This window comes from Pelophylax lessonae, assembly GCF_965119305.1.
Source record: "Pelophylax lessonae genome assembly, chromosome: 13".
NCBI lineage: Eukaryota > Metazoa > Chordata > Amphibia > Anura > Ranidae > Pelophylax > Pelophylax lessonae.
Window position 1 is genome coordinate 84,359,222 of NC_138780.1, and position 17,600 is coordinate 84,376,821.

Genomic DNA, 17,600 nt, shown 5'->3' on the forward strand with positions numbered 1-17,600 from the left:
CCTCCCAGCGACAGCGAGGAGCTATGATGGAGCTCCTGGAGCGGAATATGACATGGAGGGTGCGAAAGAGAGGGGGGAATTGAGAGCTGCGCGGAGAAGGAGGCAAGGGTGGGTAGAGAGAAAATGACGGTGGAAGGGGCGAGCGGAGGAGAAAACATCCTCCCAGCGACAGCGAGGAGCTATGATGGAGCTCCTGGAGCAGAATATGACATGGAGGGTGCGAAAGAGAGGGGGGAATCGAGAGCTGCGCGGAAAAGGAGGCAAGGGTGGGTAGAGAGAAAATGACGGTGGAAGGGGCGAGCGGAGGAGAAAACATCCTCCCAGCGACAGCGAGGAGCTATGATGGAGCTCCTGGAGCGGAATATGACATGGAGGGTGCGAAAGAGAGGGGGGAATCGAGAGCTGCGCGGAAAAGGAGGAAAGGGTGGGTAGAGAGAAAATGACGGTGGAAGGGGCGAGCGGAGGAGAAAACATCCTCCCAGCGACAGCGAGGAGCTATGATGGAGCTCCTGGAGCGGAATATGACATGGAGGGTGCGAAAGAGAGGGGGGAATCGAGAGCTGCGCGGAGAAGGAGGCAAGGGTGGGTAGAGAGAAAATGACGGTGGAAGGGGCGAGCGGAGGAGAAAACATCCTCCCAGCGACAGCGAGGAGCTATGATGGAGCTCCTGGAGCAGAATATGGCATGGAGGGTGCGAAAGAGAGGGGGGAATCGAGAGCGGCGCGGAGAAGGAGGCAAGGGTGGGTGGAGAGAAAATGACGGCGGAAGCGGCGAGCAGAGGAGAAAACATCCTCCCAGCGACAGCGAGGAGCTATGATGGAGCTCCTGGAGCTGGATGTAATATGGAGGGTGCGAGAGAGAGGAGGGAATCGAGAGCTGCGCGGAGAAGGAGGCAAGGGTGGGTAGAGAGAAAATGACGGTGGAAGGGGCGAGCGGAGGAGAAAACATCCTCCCAGCGACAGCGAGGAGCTATGATGGAGCTCCTGGAGCTGGATGTAATATGGAGGGTGCGAGAGAGAGGAGGGAATCGAGAGCAGCGCGGAGAAGGAGGCAAGGGTGGGTAGAGAGAAAATGACGGTGGAAGGGGCGAGTGGAGGAGAAAACATCCTCCCAGCGACAGCGAAGAGCTATGATGGAGCTCCTGGAGCTGGATGTAATATGGAGGGTGCGAGAGAGAGGAGGGAATCGAGAGCTGCGCGGAGAAGGAGGCAAGGGTGGGTAGAGAGAAAATGACGGTGGAAGGGGCGAGCGGAGGAGAAAACATCCTCCCAGCGACAGCGAGGAGCTATGATGGAGCTCCTGGGGCGGAATATGACATGGAGGGTGCGAAAGAGAGGGGGGAATCGAGAGCTGCGCGGAGAAGGAGGCAAGGGTGGGTAGAGAGAAAATGACGGTGGAAGGGGCGAGCGGAGGAGAAAACATCCTCCCAGCGACAGTGAGGAGCTATGATGGAACTCCTGGAGCGGAATATGACATGGAGGGTGCGAAAGAGAGGGGGGAATCGAGAGCTGCGCGGAGAAGGAGGCAAGGGTGGGTAGAGAGAAAATGACGGTGGAAGGGGCGAGCGGAGGAGAAAACATCCTCCCAGCGACAGCGAGGAGCTATGATGGAGCTCCTGGAGCGGAATATGACATGGAGGGTGCGCAAGAGAGGGGGGAATCGAGAGCTGCGCGGAAAAGGAGGAAAGGGTGGGTAGAGAGAAAATGACGGTGGAAGGGGCGAGCAGAGGAGAAAACATCCTCCCAGCGACAGCGAGGAGCTATGATGGAGCTCCTGGAGCGGAATATGACATGGAGGGTGCGAAAGAGAGGGGGGAATCGAGAGCTGTGCGGAGAAGGAGGCAAGGGTGGGTAGAGAGAAAATGACGGTGGAAGGGGCGAGCGGAGGAGAAAACATCCTCCCAGCAACAGCGAGGAGCTATGATGGAGCTCCTGGAGCGGAATATGACATGGAGGGTGCGAAAGAGAGGGGGGAATTGAGAGCTGCGTGGAAAAGGAGGCAAGGGTGGGTAGAAAGAAAATGACGGTGGAAGGGGCGAGCGGAGGAGAAAACATCCTCCCAGCGACAGCGAGGAGCTATGATGGAGCTCCTGGAGCGGAATATGACATGGAGGGTGCGAAAGAGAGGGGGGAATTGAGAGCTGCGCGGAGAAGGAGGCAAGGGTGGGTAGAGAGAAAATGACGGTGGAAGGGGTGAGCGGAGGAGAAAACATCCTCCCAGCGACAGCGAGGAGCTATGATGGAGCTCCTGGAGCGGAATATGACATGGAGGGTGCGAAAGAGAGGGGGGAATCGAGAGCTGCGCGGAAAAGGAGGCAAGGGTGGGTAGAGAGAAAATGACGGTGGAAGGGGCGAGCGGAGGAGAAAACATCCTCCCAGCGACAACGAGGAGCTATGATGGAGCTCCTGGAGCGGAATATGACATGGAGGGTGCGAAAGAGAGGGGGGAATCGAGAGCTGCGTGGAAAAGGAGGCAAGGGTGGGTAGAAAGAAAATGACGGTGGAAGGGGCGAGCGGAGGAGAAAACATCCTCCCAGCGACAGCGAGGAGCTATGATGGAGCTCCTGGAGCGGAATATGACATGGAGGGTGCGAAAGAGAGGGGGGAATCGAGAGCTGCGCGGAAAAGGAGGAAAGGGTGGGTAGAGAGAAAATGACGGTGGAAGGGGCGAGCAGAGGAGAAAACATCCTCCCAGCGACAGCGAGGAGCTATGATGGAGCTCCTGGAGCGGAATATGACATGGAGGGTTCGAAAGAGAGGGGGGAATCGAGAGCTGCGCGGAGAAGGAGGCAAGGGTGGGTAGAGAGAAAATGACGGTGGAAGGGGCGAGCGGAGGAGAAAACATCCTCCCAGCGACAGCGAGGAGCTATGATGGAGCTCCTGGAGCGGAATATGACATGGAGGGTGCGAAAGAGAGGGGGGAATTGAGAGCTGCGCGGAGAAGGAGGCAAGGGTGGGTAGAGAGAAAATGACGGTGGAAGGGGCGAGCGGAGGAGAAAACATCCTCCCAGCGACAGCGAGGAGCTATGATGGAGCTCCTGGAGTGGAATATGACATGGAGGGTGCGAAAGAGAGGGGGGAATCGAGAGCTGCGCGGAAAAGGAGGAAAGGGTGGGTAGAGAGAAAATGACGGTGGAAGGGGCGAGCGGAGGAGAAAACATCCTCCCAGCGACAGCGAGGAGCTATGATGGATCTCCTGGAGCGGAATATGACATGGAGGGTGCGAAAGAGAGGGGGGAATCGAGAGCTGCGCGGAAAAGGAGGCAAGGGTGGGTAGAGAGAAAATGACGGTGGAAGGGGCGAGCGGAGGAGAAAACATCCTCCCAGCGACAGTGAGGAGCTATGATGGAACTCCTGGAGCGGAATATGACATGGAGGGTGCGAAAGAGAGGGGGGAATCGAGAGCTGCGCGGAAAAGGAGGCAAGGGTGGGTAGAGAGAAAATGACGGTGGAAGGGGCGAGCGGAGGAGAAAACATCCTCCCAGCGACAGCGATTAGCTATGATGGAGCTCCTGGAGCGGAATATGACATGGAGGGTGCGAAAGAGAGGGGGGAATCGAGAGCTGCGCGGAGAAGGAGGCAAGGGTGGGTAGAGAGAAAATGACGGTGGAAGGGGCGAGCGGAGGAGAAAACATCCTCCCAGCGACAGTGAGGAGCTATGATGGAACTCCTGGAGCGGAATATGACATGGAGGGTGCGAAAGAGAGGGGGGAATCGAGAGCTGCGCGGAAAAGGAGGCAAGGGTGGGTAGAGAGAAAATGACGGTGGAAGGGGCGAGCGGAGGAGAAAACATCCTCCCAGCGACAGCAAGGAGCTATGATGGAGCTCCTGGAGCGGAATATGACATGGAGGGTGCGAAAGAGAGGGGGGAATCGAGAGCTGCGCGGAAAAGGAGGCAAGGGTGGGTAGAGAGAAAATGAAGGTGGAAGGGGCGAGCGGAGGAGAAAACTTCCTCCCAGCGACAGTGAGGAGCTATGATGGAACTCCTGGAGCGGAATATGACATGGAGGGTGCGAAAGAGAGGGGGGAATCGAGAGCTGCGCGGAAAAGGAGGCAAGGGTGGGTAGAGAGAAAATGACGGTGGAAGGGGCGAGCGGAGGAGAAAACATCCTCCCAGCGACAGTGAGGAGCTATGATGGAACTCCTGGAGCGGAATATGACATGGAGGGTGCGAAAGAGAGGGGGGAATCGAGAGCTGCGTGGAAAAGGAGGCAAGGGTGGGTAGAGAGAAAATGACGGTGGAAGGGGCGAGCGGAGGAGAAAACATCCTCCCAGCGACAGTGAGGAGCTATGATGGAACTCCTGGAGCGGAATATGACATGGAGGGTGCGAAAGAGAGGGGGGAATCGAGAGCTGCGCGGAAAAGGAGGCAAGGGTGGGTAGAGAGAAAATGAAGGTGGAAGGGGCGAGCGGAGGAGAAAACATCCTCCCAGCGACAGCAAGGAGCTATGATGGAGCTCCTGGAGCGGAATATGACATGGAGGGTGCGAAAGAGAGGGGGGAATCGAGAGCTGCGCGGAAAAGGAGGCAAGGGTGGGTAGAGAGAAAATGACGGTGGAAGGGGCGAGCGGAGGAGAAAACATCCTCCCAGCGACAGTGAGGAGCTATGATGGAACTCCTGGAGCGGAATATGACATGGAGGGTGCGAAAGAGAGGGGGGAATCGAGAGCTGCGCGGAAAAGGAGGCAAGGGTGGGTAGAGAGAAAATGACGGTGGAAGGGGCGAGCGAAGGAGAAAACATCCTCCCAGCGACAGCAAGGAGCTATGATGGAGCTCCTGGAGCGGAATATGACATGGAGGGTGCGAAAGAGAGGGGGGAATCGAGAGCTGCGCGGAAAAGGAGGCAAGGGTGGGTAGAGAGAAAATGACGGTGGAAGGGGCGAGCGGAGGAGAAAACATCCTCCCAGCGACAGTGAGGAGCTATGATGGAACTCCTGGAGCGGAATATGACATGGAGGGTGCGAAAGAGAGGGGGGAATCGAGAGCTGCGCGGAAAAGGAGGCAAGGGTGGGTAGAGAGAAAATGACGGTGGAAGGGGCGAGCGGAGGAGAAAACATTCTCCCAGCGACAGCGATTAGCTATGATGGAGCTCCTGGAGCGGAATATGACATGGAGGGTAAGAAAGAGAGGGGGGAATCGAGAGCTGCGCGGAGAAGGAGGCAAGGGTGGGTAGAGAGAAAATGACGGTGGAAGGGGCGAGCGGAGGAGAAAACATCCTCCCAGCGACAGTGAGGAGCTATGATGGAACTCCTGGAGCGGAATATGACATGGAGGGTGCGAAAGAGAGGGGGGAATCGAGAGCTGCGCGGAAAAGGAGGCAAGGGTGGGTAGAGAGAAAATGACGGTGGAAGGGGCGAGCGGAGGAGAAAACATCCTCCCAGCGACAGCAAGGAGCTATGATGGAGCTCCTGGAGCGGAATATGACATGGAGGGTGCGAAAGAGAGGGGGGAATCGAGAGCTGCGCGGAAAAGGAGGCAAGGGTGGGTAGAGAGAAAATGACGGTGGAAGGGGCGAGCGGAGGAGAAAACTTCCTCCCAGCGACAGTGAGGAGCTATGATGGAACTCCTGGAGCGGAATATGACATGGAGGGTGCGAAAGAGAGGGGGGAATCGAGAGCTGCGCGGAAAAGGAGGCAAGGGTGGGTAGAGAGAAAATGACGGTGGAAGGGGCGAGCGGAGGAGAAAACATCCTCCCAGCGACAGTGAGGAGCTATGATGGAACTCCTGGAGTGGAATATGACATTGAGGGTGCGAAAGAGAGGGGGGAATCGAGAGCTGCGCGGAAAAGGAGGCAAGGGTGGGTAGAGAGAAAATGACGGTGTAAGGGGCGAGCGGAGGAGAAAACATCCTCCCAGCGACAGCGAGGAGCTATGATGGAGCTCCTGGAGCGGAATATGACATGGAGGGTGCGAAAGAGAGGGGGGAATCGAGAGCTGCGCGGAAAAGGAGGCAAGGGTGGGTAGAGAGAAAATGACGGTGGAAGGGGCGAGCGGAGGAGAAAACTTCCTCCCAGCGACAGTGAGGAGCTATGATGGAACTCCTGGAGCGGAATATGACATGGAGGGTGCGAAAGAGAGGGGGGAATCGAGAGCTGCGCGGAAAAGGAGGCAAGGGTGGGTAGAGAGAAAATGACGGTGGAAGGGGCGAGCGGAGGAGAAAACATCCTCCCAGCGACAGTGAGGAGCTATGATGGAACTCCTGGAGCGGAATATGACATGGAGGGTGCGAAAGAGAGGGGGGAATCGAGAGCTGCGCGGAAAAGGAGGCAAGGGTGGGTAGAGAGAAAATGACGGTGGAAGGGGCGAGCGGAGGAGAAAACATCCTCCCAGCGACAGCAAGGAGCTATGATGGAGCTCCTGGAGCGGAATATGACATGGAGGGTGCGAAAGAGAGGGGGGAATCGAGAGCTGCGCGGAAAAGGAGGCAAGGGTGGGTAGAGAGAAAATGAAGGTGGAAAGGGCGAGCGGAGGAGAAAACTTCCTCCCAGCGACAGTGAGGAGCTATGATGGAACTCCTGGAGCGGAATATGACATGGAGGGTGCGAAAGAGAGGGGGGAATCGAGAGCTGCGCGGAAAAGGAGGCAAGGGTGGGTAGAGAGAAAATGACGGTGGAAGGGGCGAGCGGAGGAGAAAACATCCTCCCAGCGACAGTGAGGAGCTATGATGGAACTCCTGGAGCGGAATATGACATGGAGGGTGCGAAAGAGAGGGGGGAATCGAGAGCTGCGTGGAAAAGGAGGCAAGGGTGGGTAGAGAGAAAATGACGGTGGAAGGGGCGAGCGGAGGAGAAAACATCCTCCCAGCGACAGTGAGGAGCTATGATGGAACTCCTGGAGCAGAATATGACATGGAGGGTGCGAAAGAGAGGGGGGAATCGAGAGCTGCGCGGAAAAGGAGGCAAGGGTGGGTAGAGAGAAAATGAAGGTGGAAGGGGCGAGCGGAGGAGAAAACATCCTCCCAGCGACAGCAAGGAGCTATGATGGAGCTCCTGGAGCGGAATATGACATGGAGGGTGCGAAAGAGAGGGGGGAATCGAGAGCTGCGCGGAAAAGGAGGCAAGGGTGGGTAGAGAGAAAATGACGGTGGAAGGGGCGAGCGGAGGAGAAAACATCCTCCCAGCGACAGTGAGGAGCTATGATGGAACTCCTGGAGCGGAATATGACATAGAGGGTGCGAAAGAGAGGGGGGAATCGAGAGCTGCGCGGAAAAGGAGGCAAGGGTGGGTAGAGAGAAAATGACGGTTGAAGGGGCGAGCGGAGGAGAAAACATCCTCCCAGCGACAGTGAGGAGCTATGATGGAACTCCTGGAGCGGAATATGACATGGAGGGTGCGAAAGAGAGGGGGGAATCGAGAGCTGCGCGGAAAAGGAGGCAAGGGTGGGTAGAGAGAAAATGACGGTGGAAGAGGCGAGCGGAGGAGAAAACATCCTCCCAGCGACAGTGAGGAGCTATGATGGAACTCCTGGAGCGGAATATGACATGGAGGGTGCGAAAGAGAGGGGGGAATCGAGAGCTGCGCGGAAAAGGAGGCAAGGGTGGGTAGAGAGAAAATGACGGTGGAAGGGGCGAGCGGAGGAGAAAACATCCTCCCAGCGACAGCAAGGAGCTATGATGGAGCTCCTGGAGCGGAATATGACATGGAGGGTGCGAAAGAGAGGGGGGAATCGAGAGCTGCGCGGAAAAGGAGGCAAGGGTGGGTAGAGAGAAAATGACGGTGGAAGGGGCGAGCGGAGGAGAAAACATCCTCCCAGCGACAGTGAGGAGCTATGATGGAACTCCTGGAGCGGAATATGACATGGAGGGTGCGAAAGAGAGGGGGGAATCGAGAGCTGCGCGGAAAAGGAGGCAAGGGTGGGTAGAGAGAAAATGACGGTGGAAGGGGCGAGCGGAGGAGAAAACATCCTCCCAGCGACAGCGATTAGCTATGATGGAGCTCCTGGAGCGGAATATGACATGGAGGGTGCGAAAGAGAGGGGGGAATCGAGAGCTGCGCGGAGAAGGAGGCAAGGGTGGGTAGAGAGAAAATGACGGTGGAAGGGGCGAGCGGAGGAGAAAACATCCTCCCAGCGACAGTGAGGAGCTATGATGGAACTCCTGGAGCGGAATATGACATGGAGGGTGCGAAAGAGAGGGGGGAATCGAGAGCTGCGCGGAAAAGGAGGCAAGGGTGGGTAGAGAGAAAATGACGGTGGAAGGGGCGAGCGGAGGAGAAAACATCCTCCCAGCGACAGCAAGGAGCTATGATGGAGCTCCTGGAGCGGAATATGACATGGAGGGTGCGAAAGAGAGGGGGGAATCGAGAGCTGCGCGGAAAAGGAGGCAAGGGTGGGTAGAGAGAAAATGACGGTGGAAGGGGCGAGCGGAGGAGAAAACTTCCTCCCAGCGACAGTGAGGAGCTATGATGGAACTCCTGGAGCGGAATATGACATGGAGGGTGCGAAAGAGAGGGGGGAATCGAGAGCTGCGCGGAAAAGGAGGCAAGGGTGGGTAGAGAGAAAATGACGGTGGAAGGGGCGAGCGGAGGAGAAAACATCCTCCCAGCGACAGTGAGGAGCTATGATGGAACTCCTGGAGTGGAATATGACATTGAGGGTGCGAAAGAGAGGGGGGAATTTGAGAGCTGCGCGGAAAAGGAGGCAAGGGTGGGTAGAGAGAAAATGACGGTGTAAGGGGCGAGCGGAGGAGAAAACATCCTCCCAGCGACAGCGAGGAGCTATGATGGAGCTCCTGGAGCGGAATATGACATGGAGGGTGCGAAAGAGAGGGGGGAATCGAGAGCTGCGCGGAAAAGGAGGCAAGGGTGGGTAGAGAGAAAATGACGGTGGAAGGGGCGAGCGGAGGAGAAAACTTCCTCCCAGCGACAGTGAGGAGCTATGATGGAACTCCTGGAGCGGAATATGACATGGAGGGTGCGAAAGAGAGGGGGGAATCGAGAGCTGCGCGGAAAAGGAGGCAAGGGTGGGTAGAGAGAAAATGACGGTGGAAGGGGCGAGCGGAGGAGAAAACATCCTCCCAGCAACAGTGAGGAGCTATGATGGAACTCCTGGAGCGGAATATGACATGGAGGGTGCGAAAGAGAGGGGGGAATCGAGAGCTGCGCGGAAAAGGAGGCAAGGGTGGGTAGAGAGAAAATGACGGTGGAAGGGGCGAGCGGAGGAGAAAACATCCTCCCAGCGACAGCAAGGAGCTATGATGGAGCTCCTGGAGCGGAATATGACATGGAGGGTGCGAAAGAGAGGGGGGAATCGAGAGCTGCGCGGAAAAGGAGGCAAGGGTGGGTAGAGAGAAAATGACGGTGGAAGGGGCAAGCGGAGGAGAAAACTTCCTCCCAGCGACAGTGAGGAGCTATGATGGAACTCCTGGAGCGGAATATGACATGGAGGGTGCGAAAGAGAGGGGGGAATCGAGAGCTGCGCGGAAAAGGAGGCAAGGGTGGGTAGAGAGAAAATGACGGTGGAAGGGGCGAGCGGAGGAGAAAACATCCTCCCAGCGACAGTGAGGAGCTATGATGGAACTCCTGGAGCGGAATATGACATGGAGGGTGCGAAAGAGAGGGGGGAATCGAGAGCTGCGCGGAAAAGGAGGCAAGGGTGGGTAGAGAGAAAATGACGGTGGAAGGGGCGAGCGGAGGAGAAAACATCCTCCCAGCGACAGCGAGGAGCTATGATGGAGCTCCTGGAGCGGAATATGACATGGAGGGTGCGAAAGAGAGGGGGGAATTGAGAGCTGCGCGGAGAAGGAGGCAAGGGTGGGTAGAGAGAAAATGACGGTGGAAGGGGCGAGCGGAGGAGAAAACATCCTCCCAGCGACAGCGAGGAGCTATGATGGAGCTCCTGGAGCGGAATATGACATGGAGGGTGCGAAAGAGAGGGGGGAATCGAGAGCTGCGCGGAAAAGGAGGCAAGGGTGGGTAGAGAGAAAATGACGGTGGAAGGGGCGAGCGGAGGAGAAAACATCCTCCCAGCGACAGCGAGGAGCTATGATGGAGCTCCTGGAGCGGAATATGACATGGAGGGTGCGAAAGAGAGGGGGGAATCGAGAGCTGCGCGGAAAAGGAGGAAAGGGTGGGTAGAGAGAAAATGACGGTGGAAGGGGCGAGCGGAGGAGAAAACATCCTCCCAGCGACAGCAAGGAGCTATGATGGAGCTCCTGGAGCGGAATATGACATGGAGGGTGCGAAAGAGAGGGGGGAATCGAGAGCTGCGCGGAGAAGGAGGCAAGGGTGGGTAGAGAGAAAATGACGGTGGAAGGGGCGAGCGGAGGAGAAAACATCCTCCCAGCGACAGTGAGGAGCTATGATGGAACTCCTGGAGCGGAATATGACATGGAGGGTGCGAAAGAGAGGGGGGAATCGAGAGCTGCGCGGAAAAGGAGGCAAGGGTGGGTAGAGAGAAAATGACGGTGGAAGGGGCGAGCGGAGGAGAAAACTTCCTCCCAGCGACAGTGAGGAGCTATGATGGAACTCCTGGAGCGGAATATGACATGGAGGGTGCGAAAGAGAGGGGGGAATCGAGAGCTGCGCGGAAAAGGAGGCAAGGGTGGGTAGAGAGAAAATGATGGTTGAAGGGGCAAGCGGAGGAGAAAACATCCTCCCAGCGACAGTGAGGAGCTATGATGGAACTCCTGGAGCGGAATATGACATGGAGGGTGCGAAAGAGAGGGGGGAATCGAGAGCTGCGCGGAAAAGGAGGCAAGGGTGGGTAGAGAGAAAATGACGGTGGAAGGGGCGAGCGGAGGAGAAAACATCCTCCCAGCGACAGCAAGGAGCTATGATGGAGCTCCTGGAGCGGAATATGACATGGAGGGTGAGTAAGAGAGGGGGGAATCGAGAGCTGCGCGGAAAAGGAGGCAAGGGTGGGTAGAGAGAAAATGACGGTGGAAGGGGCGAGCGGAGGAGAAAACATCCTCCCAGCGACAGCGAGGAGCTATGATGGAGCTCCTGGAGCGGAATATGACATGGAGGGTGCGAAAGAGAGGGGGGAATCGAGAGCTGCGCGGAGAAGGAGGCAAGGGTGGGTAGAGAGAAAATGACGGTGGAAGGGGCGAGCGGAGGAGAAAACATCCTCCCAGCGACAGTGAGGAGCTATGATGGAACTCCTGGAGCGGAATATGACATGGAGGGTGCGAAAGAGAGGGGGGAATCGAGAGCTGCGCGGAAAAGGAGGCAAGGGTGGGTAGAGAGAAAATGACGGTGGAAGGGGCGAGCGGAGGAGAAAACATCCTCCCAGCGACAGCAAGGAGCTATGATGGAGCTCCTGGAGCGGAATATGACATGGAGGGTGCGAAAGAGAGGGGGGAATCGAGAGCTGCGCGGAAAAGGAGGCAAGGGTGGGTAGAGAGAAAATGACGGTGGAAGGGGCGAGCGGAGGAGAAAACATCCTCCCAGCGACAGTGAGGAGCTATGATGGAACTCCTGGAGCGGAATATGACATGGAGGGTGCGAAAGAGAGGGGGGAATCGAGAGCTGCGCGGAAAAGGAGGCAAGGGTGGGTAGAGAGAAAATGATGGTGGAAGGGGCGAGCGGAGGAGAAAACATCCTCCCAGCGACAGTGAGGAGCTATGATGGAACTCCTGGAGCGGAATATGACATGGAGGGTGCGAAAGAGAGGGGGGAATCGAGAGCTGCGCGGAAAAGGAGGCAAGGGTGGGTAGAGAGAAAATGACGGTGGAAGGGGCGAGCAGAGGAGAAAACATCCTCCCAGCGACAGCAAGGAGCTATGATGGAGCTCCTGGAGCGGAATATGACATGGAGGGTGCGAAAGAGAGGGGGGAATCGAGAGCTGCGCGGAAAAGGAGGCAAGGGTGGGTAGAGAGAAAATGACGGTGGAAGGGGCGAGCGGAGGAGAAAACTTCCTCCCAGCGACAGTGAGGAGCTATGATGGAACTCCTGGAGCGGAATATGACATGGAGGGTGCGAAAGAGAGGGGGGAATCGAGAGCTGCGCGGAAAAGGAGGCAAGGGTGGGTAGAGAGAAAATGACGGTGGAAGGGGCGAGCGGAGGAGAAAACATCCTCCCAGCGACAGTGAGGAGCTATGATGGAACTCCTGGAGCGGAATATGACATTGAGGGTGCGAAAGAGAGGGGGGAATCGAGAGCTGCGCGGAAAAGGAGGCAAGGGTGGGTAGAGAGAAAATGACGGTGGAAGGGGCGAGCGGAGGAGAAAACATCCTCCCAGCGACAGCGAGGAGCTATGATGGAGCTCCTGGAGCGGAATATGACATGGAGGGTGCGAAAGAGAGGGGGGAATCGAGAGCTGCGCGGAAAAGGAGGCAAGGGTGGGTAGAGAGAAAATGACGGTGGAAGGGGCGAGCGGAGGAGAAAACTTCCTCCCAGCGACAGTGAGGAGCTATGATGGAACTCCTGGAGCGGAATATGACATGGAGGGTGCGAAAGAGAGGGGGGAAACGAGAGCTGCGCGGAAAAGGAGGCAAGGGTGGGTAGAGAGAAAATGACGGTGGAAGGGGCGAGCGGAGGAGAAAACATCCTCCCAGCGACAGTGAGGAGCTATGATGGAACTCCTGGAGCGGAATATGACATTGAGGGTGCGAAAGAGAGGGGGGAATCGAGAGCTGCGCGGAAAAGGAGGCAAGGGTGGGTAGAGAGAAAATGACGGTGGAAGGGGCGAGCGGAGGAGAAAACTTCCTCCCAGCGACAGTGAGGAGCTATGATGGAACTCCTGGAGCGGAATATGACATGGAGGGTGCGAAAGAGAGGGGGGAATCGAGAGCTGCGCGGAAAAGGAGGCAAGGGTGGGTAGAGAGAAAATGACGGTGGAAGGGGCGAGCGGAGGAGAAAACATCCTCCCAGCGACAGTGAGGAGCTATGATGGAACTCCTGGAGCGGAATATGACATGGAGGGTGCGAAAGAGAGGGGGGAATCGAGAGCTGCGCTGAAAAGGAGGCAAGGGTGGGTAGAGAGAAAATGACGGTGGAAGGGGCGAGCGGAGGAGAAAACATCCTCCCAGCGACAGCAAGGAGCTATGATGGAGCTCCTGGAGCGGAATATGACATGGAGGGTGCGAAAGAGAGGGGGGAATCGAGAGCTGCGCGGAAAAGGAGGCAAGGGTGGGTAGAGAGAAAATGACGGTGGAAGGGGCAAGCGGAGGAGAAAACTTCCTCCCAGCGACAGTGAGGAGCTATGATGGAACTCCTGGAGCGGAATATGACATGGAGGGTGCGAAAGAGAGGGGGGAATCGAGAGCTGCGCGGAAAAGGAGGCAAGGGTGGGTAGAGAGAAAATGACGGTGGAAGGGGCGAGCGGAGGAGAAAACATCCTCCCAGCGACAGTGAGGAGCTATGATGGAACTCCTGGAGCGGAATATGACATGGAGGGTGCGAAAGAGAGGGGGGAATCGAGAGCTGCGCGGAAAAGGAGGCAAGGGTGGGTAGAGAGAAAATGACGGTGGAAGGGGCGAGCGGAGGAGAAAACATCCTCCCAGCGACAGCGAGGAGCTATGATGGAGCTCCTGGAGCGGAATATGACATGGAGGGTGCGAAAGAGAGGGGGGAATTGAGAGCTGCGCGGAGAAGGAGGCAAGGGTGGGTAGAGAGAAAATGACGGTGGAAGGGGCGAGCGGAGGAGAAAACATCCTCCCAGCGACAGCGAGGAGCTATGATGGAGCTCCTGGAGCGGAATATGACATGGAGGGTGCGAAAGAGAGGGGGGAATCGAGAGCTGCGCGGAAAAGGAGGCAAGGGTGGGTAGAGAGAAAATGACGGTGGAAGGGGCGAGCGGAGGAGAAAACATCCTCCCAGCGACAGCGAGGAGCTATGATGGAGCTCCTGGAGCGGAATATGACATGGAGGGTGCGAAAGAGAGGGGGGAATCGAGAGCTGCGCGGAAAAGGAGGAAAGGGTGGGTAGAGAGAAAATGACGGTGGAAGGGGCGAGCGGAGGAGAAAACATCCTCCCAGCGACAGCAAGGAGCTATGATGGAGCTCCTGGAGCGGAATATGACATGGAGGGTGCGAAAGAGAGGGGGGAATCGAGAGCTGCGCGGAGAAGGAGGCAAGGGTGGGTAGAGAGAAAATGACGGTGGAAGGGGCGAGCGGAGGAGAAAACATCCTCCCAGCGACAGTGAGGAGCTATGATGGAACTCCTGGAGCGGAATATGACATGGAGGGTGCGAAAGAGAGGGGGGAATCGAGAGCTGCGCGGAAAAGGAGGCAAGGGTGGGTAGAGAGAAAATGACGGTGGAAGGGGCGAGCGGAGGAGAAAACATCCTCCCAGCGACAGCAAGGAGCTATGATGGAGCTCCTGGAGCGGAATATGACATGGAGGGTGCGAAAGAGAGGGGGGAATCGAGAGCTGCGCGGAAAAGGAGGCAAGGGTGGGTAGACAGAAAATGACGGTGGAAGGGGCGAGCGGAGGAGAAAACTTCCTCCCAGCGACAGTGAGGAGCTATGATGGAACTCCTGGAGCGGAATATGACATGGAGGGTGCGAAAGAGAGGGGGGAATCGAGAGCTGCGCGGAAAAGGAGGCAAGGGTGGGTAGAGAGAAAATGACGGTGGAAGGGGCGAGCGGAGGAGAAAACATCCTCCCAGCGACAGTGAGGAGCTATGATGGAACTCCTGGAGTGGAATATGACATTGAGGGTGCGAAAGAGAGGGGGGAATCGAGAGCTGCGCGGAAAAGGAGGCAAGGGTGGGTAGAGAGAAAATGATGGTGTAAGGGGCGAGCGGAGGAGAAAACATCCTCCCAGCGACAGCGAGGAGCTATGATGGAGCTCCTGGAGCGGAATATGACATGGAGGGTGCGAAAGAGAGGGGGGAATCGAGAGCTGCGCGGAAAAGGAGGCAAGGGTGGGTAGAGAGAAAATGACGGTGGAAGGGGCGAGCGGAGGAGAAAACTTCCTCCCAGCGACAGTGAGGAGCTATGATGGAACTCCTGGAGCGGAATATGACATGGAGGGTGCGAAAGAGAGGGGGGAATCGAGAGCTGCGCGGAAAAGGAGGCAAGGGTGGGTAGAGAGAAAATGACGGTGGAAGGGGCGAGCGGAGGAGAAAACATCCTCCCAGCGACAGTGAGGAGCTATGATGGAACTCCTGGAGCGGAATATGACATGGAGGGTGCGAAAGAGAGGGGGGAATCGAGAGCTGCGCGGAAAAGGAGGCAAGGGTGGGTAGAGAGAAAATGACGGTGGAAGGGGCGAGCGGAGGAGAAAACATCCTCCCAGCGACAGCAAGGAGCTATGATGGAGCTCCTGGAGCGGAATATGACATGGAGGGTGCGAAAGAGAGGGGGGAATCGAGAGCTGCGCGGAAAAGGAGGCAAGGGTGGGTAGAGAGAAAATGACGGTGGAAGGGGCAAGCGGAGGAGAAAACTTCCTCCCAGCGACAGTGAGGAGCTATGATGGAACTCCTGGAGCGGAATATGACATGGAGGGTGCGAAAGAGAGGGGGGAATCGAGAGCTGCGCGGAAAAGGAGGCAAGGGTGGGTAGAGAGAAAATGACGGTGGAAGGGGCGAGCGGAGGAGAAAACATCCTCCCAGCGACAGTGAGGAGCTATGATGGAACTCCTGGAGCGGAATATGACATTGAGGGTGCGAAAGAGAGGGGGGAATCGAGAGCTGCGCGGAAAAGGAGGCAAGGGTGGGTAGAGAGAAAATGACGGTGGAAGGGGCGAGCGGAGGAGAAAACATCCTCCCAGCGACAGCGAGGAGCTATGATGGAGCTCCTGGAGCGGAATATGACATGGAGGGTGCGAAAGAGAGGGGGGAATTGAGAGCTGCGCGGAGAAGGAGGCAAGGGTGGGTAGAGAGAAAATGACGGTGGAAGGGGCGAGCGGAGGAGAAAACATCCTCCCAGCGACAGCGAGGAGCTATGATGGAGCTCCTGGAGCGGAATATGACATGGAGGGTGCGAAAGAGAGGGGGGAATCGAGAGCTGCGCGGAAAAGGAGGCAAGGGTGGGTAGAGAGAAAATGACGGTGGAAAGGGCGAGCGGAGGAGAAAACATCCTCCCAGCGACAGCGAGGAGCTATGATGGAGCTCCTGGAGCGGAATATGACATGGAGGGTGCGAAAGAGAGGGGGGAATCGAGAGCTGCGCGGAAAAGGAGGAAAGGGTGGGTAGAGAGAAAATGACGGTGGAAGGGGCGAGCGGAGGAGAAAACATCCTCCCAGCGACAGCAAGGAGCTATGATGGAGCTCCTGGAGCGGAATATGACATGGAGGGTGCGAAAGAGAGGGGGGAATCGAGAGCTGCGCGGAGAAGGAGGCAAGGGTGGGTAGAGAGAAAATGACGGTGGAAGGGGCGAGCGGAGGAGAAAACATCCTCCCAGCGACAGTGAGGAGCTATGATGGAACTCCTGGAGCGGAATATGACATGGAGGGTGCGAAAGAGAGGGGGGAATCGAGAGCTGCGCGGAAAAGGAGGCAAGGGTGGGTAGAGAGAAAATGACGGTGGAAGGGGCGAGCGGAGGAGAAAACTTCCTCCCAGCGACAGTGAGGAGCTATGATGGAACTCCTGGAGCGGAATATGACATGGAGGGTGCGAAAGAGAGGGGGGAATCGAGAGCTGCGCGGAAAAGGAGGCAAGGGTGGGTAGAGAGAAAATGACGGTGGAAGGGGCGAGCGGAGGAGAAAACATCCTCCCAGCGACAGCAAGGAGCTATGATGGAGCTCCTGGAGCGGAATATGACATGGAGGGTGCGTAAGAGAGGGGGGAATCGAGAGCTGCGCGGAAAAGGAGGCAAGGGTGGGTAGAGAGAAAATGACGGTGGAAGGGGCGAGCGGAGGAGAAAACATCCTCCCAGCGACAGCGAGGAGCTATGATGGAGCTCCTGGAGCGGAATATGACATGGAGGGTGCGAAAGAGAGGGGGGAATCGAGAGCTGCGCGGAGAAGGAGGCAAGGGTGGGTAGAGAGAAAATGACGGTGGAAGGGGCGAGCGGAGGAGAAAACATCCTCCCAGCGACAGTGAGGAGCTATGATGGAACTCCTGGAGCGGAATATGACATGGAGGGTGCGAAAGAGAGGGGGGAATCGAGAGCTGCGCGGAAAAGGAGGCAAGGGTGGGTAGAGAGAAAATGACGGTGGAAGGGGCGAGCGGAGGAGAAAACATCCTCCCAGCGACAGCAAGGAGCTATGATGGAGCTCCTGGAGCGGAATATGACATGGAGGGTGCGAAAGAGAGGGGGGAATCGAGAGCTGCGCGGAAAAGGAGGCAAGGGTGGGTAGAGAGAAAATGACGGTGGAAGGGGCGAGCGGAGGAGAAAACATCCTCCCAGCGACAGTGAGGAGCTATGATGGAACTCCTGGAGCGGAATATGACATGGAGGGTGCGAAAGAGAGGGGGGAATCGAGAGCTGCGCGGAAAAGGAGGCAAGGGTGGGTAGAGAGAAAATGTTGGTGGAAGGGGCGAGCGGAGGAGAAAACATCCTCCCAGCGACAGTGAGGAGCTATGATGGAACTCCTGGAGCGGAATATGACATGGAGGGTGCGAAAGAGAGGGGGGAATCGAGAGCTGCGCGGAAAAGGAGGCAAGGGTGGGTAGAGAGAAAATGACGGTGGAAGGGGCGAGCAGAGGAGAAAACATCCTCCCAGCGACAGCAAGGAGCTATGATGGAGCTCCTGGAGCGGAATATGACATGGAGGGT